A 12,310-nucleotide genomic window follows, 5' to 3' on the forward strand; every position below is an offset into this window, starting at 1 on the left:
AGGCTTTGAAGATTATACAGGGGACATGAACCTTCTGTTTATAGGCAATAGGGTGTGCTGGACATGCCAAGGAGGGGCACACTTCTCACCTCCATCTAGACATTGCCCCTGTGAACAGTATCTCTATGTTTTGCCTCCTTTTTTTTTCGCGTGGCTATCTTACCTTATGTGTCCAGATTTTCCTCTTCTGAGCCCAGTCTCATCTAAGATGAATTTATTTAATCTGACATTTGCAAAGTCCCTATTTCAAAATAAGATCAGATTCACTGATAGCAGGGGGATGGAGCTGGATGTATCTCTTAGGGGAATACAACCCTGGGGCATGGGGCTACTCCATGGCCTGGCACATTCTTACCTGTCAACAAGTGGTGTCTGAAACGAGAATAAATAGGGGAAGCTGAGAGAGAACGGACAGGAAACTTTTCATGCAAGTACCCACATATCCATCAGAGCATCCGGGTGTGTGCCTGGGCAGTTACATACAGTCATGGCATTACATCCAAGGTCTGGCTCAAGTGCCTAGAGTACCACAGCTTACAAGCCAGGCCCAGGGCACAGTGTCAGCTTCCTCTGTGAAAGAGCCAGTAGGACTCTGCTCCACAGAACTTTCCTTAGGAACGTTAAGCAAGGCCGGAACTGACGTCTTATGCAGACGCACAGAGAGGAGAGCCTTGGACTTCCAAGGCTGCCCCAAAGCACAGCTTTGACTTGATGGAGGAGGTGTGTGTGTGGTGGGAGGGAAGTCCAGCCGGCATTGCCACTTGTGGAGTCAGGGATCAGGGAACCTCAATGGAGATTATGGATAACCACCTCCTGCTAAATAAAGAAGTGAGTCAGAGGGTCTGCCCCTCCCCATCCTACCTTGGAACGTTCAGATATCTGGAATCAGTCTGGCCCAAGCTAAACCTTTCTTCCTACAGCTGCCCACTGGAGTCCTCCTGGGCCAGGAAGGTGGGTTAGGATGGACAGGCTTGTTTCTGTCAGGTTCCTGTTCCACTCAGAACCTTCTGCCGCAGGGACAGCCTGGGAGCTTATCGGGTTCACTGTGGAGAGCTCAGATCACTGGGTGAGCCGAGTTCATCCGTACTGTTTTGACCCATGTGCGCTGTCAGGAACACGACAAGCTCCAGGGATTAGGACACAGGTTCGCACTGATAAGACTCATGGAGCCGGTTACGCGACCCACAGGGCCACTCCCTTTGTCCAGGTCTAGATACCTGTGCTCCCTGCCTAGACTGTCCTAGGACTCCAGACCTGTCAAGGGGCTGCTCCCTCCTGTGGGAGAATTCCATCTTCTCCAGCCCGGCTGGCCTGAGAGGTCCAAACATCAGGCCTGTAGGGGCTCCTTGGGCTGCTCCAGGCTCCTCTCATTTGATAATGGATCCCTTCCCCCACCCCTGAACTGTGTACTGTGGGGTGGAGCTGTCAACAAGCTTTAGCCTCCTGGAGTTGACAGGGGTTACAGAGATCAGAAAGTTCAGGCATAGAGAGGAAAGTTGAGAGCAAGGTGGGGAGGGGCAGATGATGGCAAAAGCCCTAGTGGCCAGCCAGGGCTTTGTAGAAGAGCAGGCACTAGGATGGGGAAATAGGGGAAGGAAAGCATGAGGTTGGCACACCCTCAAACGGAGGGAAGGAAGATGCCCCAGGGAGGGATTTCTTAGTTGGATAGAAAGATGTAGGGCTGTCAATAAAATAGCTAGGCTTTAGAGAGTCCTATGAGGAAATAGCTTCTAAAATGGAGCCTCTAGTCTACTCCAAGCTGTGGAAGGACAGTGCTAGTTTGAGCTTCTGAAAGGGCTCTTTGATATGATCACTGATATCTGTCCTCTCAGGTGTGGTGGGCAGAGAGGCACCTGCTGCTAAAGGAACCCTGAGACCACACAGATGTGGATCTAAATGGGGGGGGGGTGCCGGGAAGGCTCGCTGTGCTCCAGGGCTTCTAAGGTTTTTTGTTGGTTGGTTTGTTTTGTCATGCTAGGGGTCAGGTGGACAAGTGCTCTAGCACTTCTGGAGACCTCTGACCCCGCTAGACCTCCCTAGATGCTCTTAGGACAGGTTCTGTGCTCAGCTATGAGGGAAACAAAGCACACTTGAGTGTCTCCTCCGCCCACATCCCTAAACAATCCCCATGTACACAGTGTACTCACAACGCCTGCCAAAACCCTCAGAAATGAAGCCGGCTCACCTTTCTTCAGAACTTGTGAATTATATAACACACTAACTTGCTTCACCACAGAAAGCTCGAGGACACCCAGTAAACATTTAGTCACAGGGAAAAATACCAGTTTGGAATGTTGTTTGTGTTCTCTGGCTCCTATAGTGTACCTGGCACTGAGTGACCACTCAATTGCCCTTTGAAGAAAAGTTTCAGTTGTTTCATGGTGACCCTGACAGGACTTGGGTTAGGTACACATCAGTTGACCTTTCCCCAGACTCAGGGGCAAGGGAACTTGGCTACAGAGCTTCAAACATCGAAACTCTGGACTGTCTGTGAAGGCTGAGCATCTGGGAAGAGTGAGGAACAAGAAAGACACCAGGGAGACCACCACCTTGACTTTCCTAGAACAACACCCACCTATGCGTGCCCAGAGTGCCCATCCTGCCTGAGTCCTTTGCCAGGTCGCAAGGCAGCTTCTCTAGAAGGTTTTTCTCCTTTGTTTCTGGAGACTAACCCTCTGAGCTCAGGTGGCATTTTTTCCAGAGGCTTTAGGTGGGTGCCAGGAGGTCACCCAGCAATCTCTCTGCTTGCAAGCTCAAGAGTCATTCTCCCAGCTCTGTAGACAACCAAACACCAGCTCTGCCCCAGGGAGCCCCTCCCAGGCCTCAGGAATGGCTTGATTGGTTAGGGTTAGGGCAAGGGTACCTTGCAGGGATCTTCATTAACAACAGGCTTCGGGCAATACCGTTGGAGTAGAGACTTAGGGAATGTCAGAGGAGCCAAAGAGTTGGCGATGTCCCTATCACAGGAGCTAGAAGAGACTGCCCCCTCCATTCACATTCCCATTGGTGGATGGAGAAATTGAGACCCATAAAGAAAGGGGCTGTGAGGGTCATTCAGCTTGATCACGCTATCCCAGAGTCCATGTTCCAGTCCGATTATACTTTTTCGGGCGTGTTGAGGGCCTTCAGGACAGCTCTGAGCAGGGACTACTGAGGAAGTAACAGGGGGATGACAGACAGGCCTTATGATTCCTCTGGATTCATTGGGAGTGCAGGTGATGACATATCCCAGAAGCCCTTTGCGGTGGTGGTGGGGGGTCAACACAGTGGAGGGGAAGCAGTGCAAGACTATGAGTACTCAACTCAGCCCACGTGTGTATGGTGAAGTCCCAACCATGGCACACTGTGGCTATCAATCCTGGGGCTCACATTGGTTATACTGTCACTTGTAACAATGTGACAGGGTGGCTACCCAAGGCAGCTGGTATTTGTGGTGTTGTCCCTGTAATGGGGGCTTGGGAACATGGCCATATGTGATGGGAGTCTGTGTCTCTCTGCATACTCATGGGCTTAGATTGTGCATGCATTCGAGAGTTGTCCAGGTTTGTGTATGTGAATGCAATCAGCAGGCTGTCACTTATGGAACCTACCATAGCAGGCCCTTGAGGGTGTCCAAGAACTGGGTGGCCTGTGCATGATCTCACTAAATGTTCCCCAGCCTCTCTTGAGGCTCCTTGCTGATCAGCCATCCGCTTCTAGCTTTCCACACTGACTTCTTGACTGACGCAATATGCCCAAAGACTAACAGACTACTCTTTCTCTGGGGCCTAGGGAACCACGTCAAACTCATTCACACATAGTCAGCATACAATCCTCATTCATTTATAACTGCATTCGTTCATGCATTCATGCATTCATTCAACAAGTGTTCACTGTGTACCCTAGGGTTGCGGGGGTGGTGTGCTGGCATGGTGCCCTCCAAAGCCCCAGGTCAGGGTAATGAAGGCACAGCAAGCTCAGCAGACCTCTGTGAAGGGAGGCTAAGCAAAGAGGAACCTGGGGCTTAGTGACCTGTGGCAGTTAGTTGGGGGGAAGCACAGAACTGGTGTCACAACCAGTAACTGCATCAAGCCGATGGACTCTGGAGGTTAGGAAGATAAGTGGCCGTGCCCTCCTGCCAGCAGGTCCCCCACCCCCCAGGCTGGGTCTAACATAGTTCACTCTGCTGACCCTAAGGCCTGCTTTGCCCGGGGTTGAACCCCAAGACTACAGAGCTGTCTTCTCACCCCACAGAACAAGTTGAAGCATGTAATTTTGGCTGTGGCAGGCTAGAAGCTGAAAGCACATCAGCCCAGTCCACTAGACCCACTTTCTTAGTCCCCTCCCACCCCACCATCCCACCATCTTGTCTGTTTTGAGTAGCTTGTAACTTCTGAGGTGACCTTACTTCTGAGGTGACCTCAGGCCTCTCCCCCTTTTCCTCCCCTGTCCCATCGCCAGGGGCTGCTGTCATCATGCCTCCCACCATGGCTCTGAGAAGAACCCACAGGAATGGAAGGACCAGAGGGGATCCCCTCCCTATGGTTTTCAGCAGGTTCTGAGAAGATAGCTTCCATTAGCAAGCCCTGACTGAGGAGCCGCAGCACAGTCCCGAGCTGGGTGGAGTTATTTTCTTGACAATTTATTTCCGAACAGATTATCACTGCAAACCACCTAAGGGTGCCTTCACAATGAGAATGTGCCATCCAGGAGCTGGTGAGATTTCACTTGCTGCTCTTGCAAAGGACCTGGGTTTAGTTCCCAGCACCCACATGAAGTCTTACAACCAGGTGCATATACATACATGCAGTCATTTATAAATACACATAAGAAAAAATAAACATAAAAAGTAAAAGCATTTCCCATCATTCTGGGGATGTAGCTCAGTTGATAGACAGCCTGATTATCGTGTATAAGCCCTGAGTTCAATCCTGACACTGCATAAATCAGCATTTAGATAGAGACAGGGAGACCAGGTGTTCGAGGTCATCTTTAACTAGACCTAGGGAACTAGAGGCCAGCCTTGACTAGAAATCCTGTCTCAAAAAAAGAAAATTAGAGGCAGGGTAGTAGTGTCACACACCTTTAATCCCAGCACTCCAGAGGCAGAGGCAGGCAGATCTCTGTGAGTTCGAGGTCAACCTGGTCTACAAAGTGAGTTTCAGGACAGCCAGGACTATTAAACACAGAGAAACCCTGTCATGAAAACCCCCCAAAAAAAGTTTAAAAAAATCTGGGCAGTGCTTGTACACACCTTTAATCCCAGCATTCAGGAGCCAGAGACAGGCAGATCTTAAGAGTTCGAGGCCAACCTGGTCTACAGAGCGAGTTCCAGGACAAGCTCCATAACTACTGAGAAACCCTGTCTCGAAAAATATAAACAACAACAAAAAAAATAGCAGCCAAATATTAACAGTAGTAGAGTTTGTCTTGATAATCTATGGTCATAGGGTCTCCATGACTATTTCTTATATTTTTATGCTATTATTGCATGTGAACATGATATGGGTGTGTGGGCACGTGTTGGTTTTCACCTTCCACCTCAATGTGGGTTCTGAGGATCAGGTCAGTAGGTTTTCCTGGCAAGTGCCTCTGCCCACTAGGCTGTCGTGCCCTCCCTCCTTCTCCACTAAGCCAGAAGTACTGTGCCCATCTGTTCTCTGTGTGCCCAAGCCCTATGGGTCCCTTAGTGCCTGAAACTGCTCACATCAACCAAACAGATAAAGTCCAAGGGAGGATCTGGGGGAAGGGCTGAGGATGAGGACTGAAGCCAGAGGAACCGGGTAAAGAAGTGCCCTGCTACCCCTTGCACCAGGCTCCAGGACCTCTGAGAGTGTGGAGGACTAGGGCCTTCTGGCTCCTCCACTGCCCTCACCTCTGTGGGTCCCAAAGGCTTCTGTGATGCGGATCCCAGGTCTGTCTCTCAAAGACCTTCGCTCCCTAGGGCTGCTGGGACATGGGCCAGGCTTCCCAGCTGTCGCTGCTCCTTCGTTAACTTCACTTATCTCAAAGCCACAAGACAGTTTTGCAGCAATAAGTCTTGGCAAGCCACCACCCCCAACTGCTCTTGCACAAGAATCAGTTAGTTCAATACCAGAGTCCTAAAAGGGCTTCTGGTCTTACTTCCCCTACCAGCACCTGAGGGCTTTAAGTAAACCAGAAGGGAACCCCTGGGAAAAGAGAGCCCCCGTGGTGAGCCCCTTGGCTAACCTGTGAGGAGGTGGGTGACAAGGAAAAGGCAGGTCTGGCTGGGATCCTGACTCCAGCTCTCTGAGGCCTTAGAAGCCTCACTTTCCCAGCCCTCACTTTTCTCATTTGCAGCCAACAACTGACACTTCCTGCCTGCTGCTCCCGGGAAGAGTTGACTCCAGAAAGACATTGTCCCTTTCACTGAGTCTTCACCCCGATCTGTGTAAACTAGTCAGGGTCCTCCTGAGAAATGGAAGCGATAGGATGGAGGGCGAGGGAGAAAATGACCCGAGTGATTGCAGAGACTGACACGTCTGAACTCTGTAGAAGAGTGGGTGGGCTGGACACTCCAGCCAGACTTCTGCATCCCCAGCTTGTGACACGAAGCCTGCTCCTCCAGGAAATCTGTGTTTGCTCCGGAAGCCTTCAGCTGACTGATGGAGGCCCACCCTCCTTATCCAGAGCAATCTCCTTCCTTTAAAACCAGCTGTTCACAGGTGTCAGTCACAACAACATCTAGACAGTGTTTAAACAGTGATCCCGTGCTCAAGCTAAGGTTACATGGGACATTTGACCATCACAGAAGTATCACTCGCTTTCTGTGTGTGAGGGAAGTGAGGGCCTGTGCTGACTGCTTGGGACTGGAGGGGAAATATTGGATATGGACACTGGATAGGTGCTTGTAAGAATCAGGTTTAAAACACACATGCTAGCCGCCTTTAATCCCAGCACTCAGGAGGCAGAGGCAGGCGGATCTCTGTGAGTTGGAGGCCAGCATGGTCTACAGATCTACTTCTAGGACAGCCAGGGCTACATGGAGAAACTCTGTCTCAAAACACATACACAGACACACAGACACACACACACACCCCTGACTGGCTTTCTCATGTCCATGACAGGTAGTGGTTGTTGTTACCCCTCTATTGTTAGCATGCAGAAGGGATAGAGATGTTGGACCTAGGCAAAGAGGCAGAAAGAACAAGATCCTGTTTTCTCTTATTAGAAGAAAGTTATGTGGTGTGGGGCAGAAGAGCCTGTCTCCTTCCAGAGACTCCCCAAATGGGAAGAAGCTCAGAGTCACTGACCATACACTGATGGGAATGGGTGATGTCCCCAAGTGTATGGGGTCTGGAAGGAGTCCTGCCTCCTGAGATTCTGGCTGGCTACAGTGTAGTCCTCGGACTCCAAATGGACCAGGCACCCAAAGTACAGAAACACCTCCACTGAGACCCAAGACCCTCAATGCAGCTACAGCCTGGTTTCTTGAAGTTTTTCTCTAGATTTGAAAAACTGGTCTTTAAGACCAACAGTCAACCACACTTCCCTCTTGCTAGCTGCATACAAGTTACCTGTCCTGGACTCTGTACCATATAGGGACTAATTGTGGCACTATCCTGTACGGTTGCTTCAAGAGGAACCTGAAGTTGGCAACAGTAACAGCATCTGGCCAAACACATGAATGTATTTGCTAACTAATTTTTAGCAACTCTTCCCCAACTGTCCTCCCTGACCATACACACCTAGATCTACTTCCCCTCTGAGTCCCTAATCCCTCCCTCCTTCCATCTCTCTCTCTCTCTCTCTCTCTCTCTCTCTCTCTGAGACAGGAGGGTCTCAGATAGCCCTGACTGGCCTGAACTCACAAAGATTGTCCACCTCTGCCTTCAGAGTGCTAGGATTGCAGGCTTTGCCACCACACTGCAGCCTTTGCTCACTCTCTTGGCTTCTCCCTCCCTTTTGGTCCAGAAAGAATGAAGAGTTGAAGAGTAGGCCCTTAAATGTCTATGGGATCATAGGCCAAGGTCCCTGTTGTGGGTGATAATCACATTGCTTAGGATAGAAAGACGGAGGAAATAAGGGGACGTGGGAAGGGAATAGAGGGGCTAGTCCCGGAGTCCGCCAAAGCCTTCCAGGTCTAGCACAGGGCTGATGAGATGCTCAGCAGGTAAGGATGCTCTCCACCAAGCCTGATGATCTGAGTTCTGTCTTCCACACAGTGGAAGGACAGAACCAGCTTCTTTCAGAAAGTTGTCCTTTCATGGCCTCGACGTGTGTGCCATGGCGTGTGTACGCCTCCCCCTAAAATAAATAAATGTTAAAAAAATAGCTTAAGAATATTCCAGTACAACTGACAGCATTTGCTATGAAGGTTGCCCATACAGAGACAAGATTCCTTTTATGCAAAGATATTTTAAATAAGAATTCTGAAATAGCAATGAATCATTCTAAGGTCTAGGTGGGGTGTATATACGGTCTTTCTCTCCTTTGCCAGCTATAAATCTGTTGTTTTCTAGAAATATCACAAGAAATTTCCATTTACAGTAAAAGATGGATCCTAACACCCTTGGGAAACCCTTGTGGCTCACTACTTTTGTCTTTCCAGATTGTAGTCTGAGCTAAGCACCTCTAGATCCACCCTATACTTTCATTTATCCAAGGAGAGGACAGGATCTGGTGTGGTGCTGTACTCCTTTGAACTCAGAACTCAGCAGAGGCAGATGGATCTTGATGAGTTCGAGACCAGCCTAGTTTACATAGTGAGTTCTAGACCAGCCAGGGCTACACAATGAGTCCCTGTCTCAAAGAAAGAAAGAAAGAAAGAAAGAAAGAAAGAAAGAGGAGGAGGAAGAGGAGGAGGAGAAGGAGGAGGAGGAGGAGGAGGAAGGGAATGAAGAAGGAGGAGGAGTGTGGAAGCACACACTTTTAATCTCAGCTCTTTGGAGACAGAGGCAGGCAGATCTCAGTGAGTTCATAAGACTAACCCTGTCTATATAGAGAGACCCTATCTTGAAGGAAAAAAAAAAGGCGGGGTGGAGGTGAGAAGAAGAGGAGGATGAAGAGGAGGAAGAAAAGGAAGAAAATTATAATAAAAAGAAGATGGCAAAGAAAGAAAAGCAGATGTTTCTTAGCAACCATTTGGGAGGGACCTTTAAGAGCTCCCAAGTCAGCTCTGTGGCTCTACTCAGAGGGCTGGACATTACTCCTGAAGGGTCCATTGTTTCAGGAGACCTTGTAGTGTTCTGCAGCTGGTTTGACTAGGGAGTGTTAGCAGTATCTGGTATCTTCTGTTTGAAATATGTAAATCTTATCTGAGAGTTTCCTAAAGGTTTAAAACCTCTGCAAAACTTGGAAGCTAGGAATTTGCATTGGCATTACCTCTTTGGGAGCTTCAGATAAGAACTTTTGGTGTATGGAAACTGACTTGCTAAAAGGTGTAGACAGTCACTTCCCCAGAGGCTGACTCCCCTGCAGCTAAAAAGGCTAAAAAAAAAAGTCCTCCAGTGCCTGTTTCTTCTCTCCACATCCACGCTTGGGTGTATGTGGTCTTTCCCCAAGAACTTCTTTTTCTACCAACTCTCTACTTAAAGCTATGTTAAAACAACAAAGAAAACAACGTTCAACCTTCTCCCTACTCTAACTTTGCTTCACACTGGCTCTTCCTAAAATTTCTTCTTCAGCCAAGTCAAGAATCTCACTTCCAGGGAGTAGAGGTCTGCATGGAACTCAGGCCACTGCAGGCGATGGCATGCAGCTGACTAACAGTGGAAATTAGGCTGCAGCTGATTGGGACTGCCACCTTCCCATCTGTGACTATATCTGTCTTCCCCGTTGTCTGATTGGCTCAAGCTTCGCTGGTGTCTATCATGTTCCTCTTCCTCACGAGGCTTCCCAGCCTTCGCAAAATCCTTGGCTTCACTGCTCTGTCTCAGGTTGCCTCTCCTTGATACCAGGCCTCAGCTCTGACCAGAATCTACCTCCCACCTCCTTTTCCTTTCCCCCCAGCACCGTGGCCCACACTGGGTCTTTTCCTGGATTCTGCCTCCCCAACAGCTCAGGAGACCATCAGTCAAGGTGAGAAGAGAGATCAAAGACAGCCTGAGCCTGGACATAGTGGAAGATGGCCAATAGGACAGAGGCTCGGCCTGAGGACCTGCCCATTGGTGAAAACACCTTTACTAAAATCCCTGGTTGATGTTGTCATAAATCATGACAAGAAACAGCTTCACAAAAGAAGCCTACAAGGGGCTGGAGAAATAATGGCTCAGCAGGTAAAGACACTTACTGCCAAGTCAGAGGACAAACCCTTCACATGCATGCACGCGGAAGCCAGGGCAGAAGCGGGCAGATTTCTGTGAGTTTGAGGTCAGCCTGGTCTACATAGCAAGTTCCAGGTCAGCCAGAGCTACATAGCAAAACCTTGTCTCAAAAAAAAAAAAAAAAAAAAAAAGAAAGAAAAAGAAAAAAGAAAAGAAAAGAAATTACTTCTTTAACTGGTAAACAAAACATGAATGTAGATAGCAAGTGTCACTTTCTGGATTACCTCGAGGACAATAGGACAATGTGACCCCCATATTTCTTCAAGGATAGTTTAGAAATGGAAGCAATGATAACAAATTTGACAGTGTCTTTGGCTAGCTGAAAACCCTACACCCAAATGGGACTGACATCATTTTGACGTCATCTATTTTGACCCAGATTTGTTTGCAGTAGAGACATCGGTTTTGTAAATTACTGTTTTTTCCCTCCCGAGACAGGTTTTCTCTGTGTAGCCTTGGTTGTTCTGGAACTCACTCTGTAGACCAGGCTGGCCTGGAATTTAGAGAGATTGCCTGCCTCTGCCTCCCAAGTGCTAGGATTAAAGGCGTGTGCCACCACCCGGCTGTAAAATATGTTTCTATTAATTTACTGAGTGTTTGAATGCATGTGTGTAGAGGTCAGAGGACAATTTGCAGGAGGTGGTTCCCTCCTACCATGTGGATATTAGGGATTGAACTCAGACTGTCAGGCTTGGCAGCCAGCCATCTGGTTAGCCTGGCATTGCTTTTTAAGTAAAAACAAACAAGCAAACAAGTTATGTAGGTTCTCTTTTTTAAAAAACCTAAAAACAAAACATAAAAACAAAAACAAAATGAAAACAAAATACAAGATATCTGAGCCAAGCAGATATCTAGGCTATAATTTGTTGTATATGGCTGGAAGTCTAGATTCTGGGGATCTCTGGAGCCTTCTGAGGATTTCCTGATCTCTAGAATGGGGTTGGGGTGGGCTGTCCTGAAAGAAGCCTATGAAAACCTGCTTCTGGAAGCATTAACAGCCTTGTTCTGATGACTGCTCAGACGTGGGTTTAAGCCAATAGAGTCTTTATTAGTTGGTCCACAACTACACTGGGTGTTTGAGATCTCAATGTAGTACTGAACCTTTCTCAGGGTAGCTTTTTTGGTTTTTTGTTTGTTTATTTGTGCTTTTTTTTTATTTTTTGAGACAGGGTTTCTTTGTAGCTTTGGAGCCTGTCCTGGAACTAGCTCTTGTAGACCAGGCTGACCTTGCACTCACAGAGATCTGCCTGCCTCTACCTCCCGAGTGCTGGTATTAAAGACGTGTGCCACCACCGCCCGGCTTCTCAGAGTGGCTTTTAAGCACAAAAACCATGTCCTGGGCTGACATATTTCAGTTGACAAGAAGAGTTAGCCAGAATAGGAACTACAGAAGCCAAAAAGCAAAGTTAGTACTTTAGAAACTTCCCCAGAATTACGGACTTTGATGGATTAAGCCTTTGTTTTAGTTTTGGCAGGTGGTACTGTCTGTGTGCTGAGTTTTATAGCCTGAATGGTAGGTACTTCCATCATGGAGTCAATTATGCTAAGGTCTGGGGTCCTGTTACAGCTCCCCTCCAGCCAGAGTCCCCAGTCTCACACTCAGCTTCATGAATAGAAGTCAGAGTCTACACCCCTCCCCTTGCTCCAAGATAACCAGCACCTGAAGTCACTCCAAAGGCAGGGACAAAGCAAAGCGGGTACCTCAGTCTCTCTCCTCAGCCTCTACAGCCCATCTCACACAGTGGCTCCTGAGCCCTGTTGTTGTAAACCTGGAGTTTACATTCCAGCCCTCCAGGGCAGAGCCAGGCTGCCTGGTAGCCCTCTCACCTACTTTAACATACGAGTACTGGCCCAAGATGTTCCTCTGCTCCAAAGCTACAGGAAGCAGCAGCAGCCTGGGCTGGAACACTTTCTTTTCTTTTCAATTTAGCTTTGCATTGCTGGGAGTTAAATCTAGGACAGTGAGCATGCTAGGTAGCACTGCCCCCTGCTACCAGGGTCTCCTTGAGGGGAAACTGAGGCCAGAGAGTGGTAATCAGTAAGAT

Source organism: Microtus oregoni, unplaced genomic scaffold (assembly GCF_018167655.1).
Source record: "Microtus oregoni isolate MIOR12 unplaced genomic scaffold, Mior012 000028F_ref0000031, whole genome shotgun sequence".
Taxonomy (NCBI): domain Eukaryota; kingdom Metazoa; phylum Chordata; class Mammalia; order Rodentia; family Cricetidae; genus Microtus; species Microtus oregoni.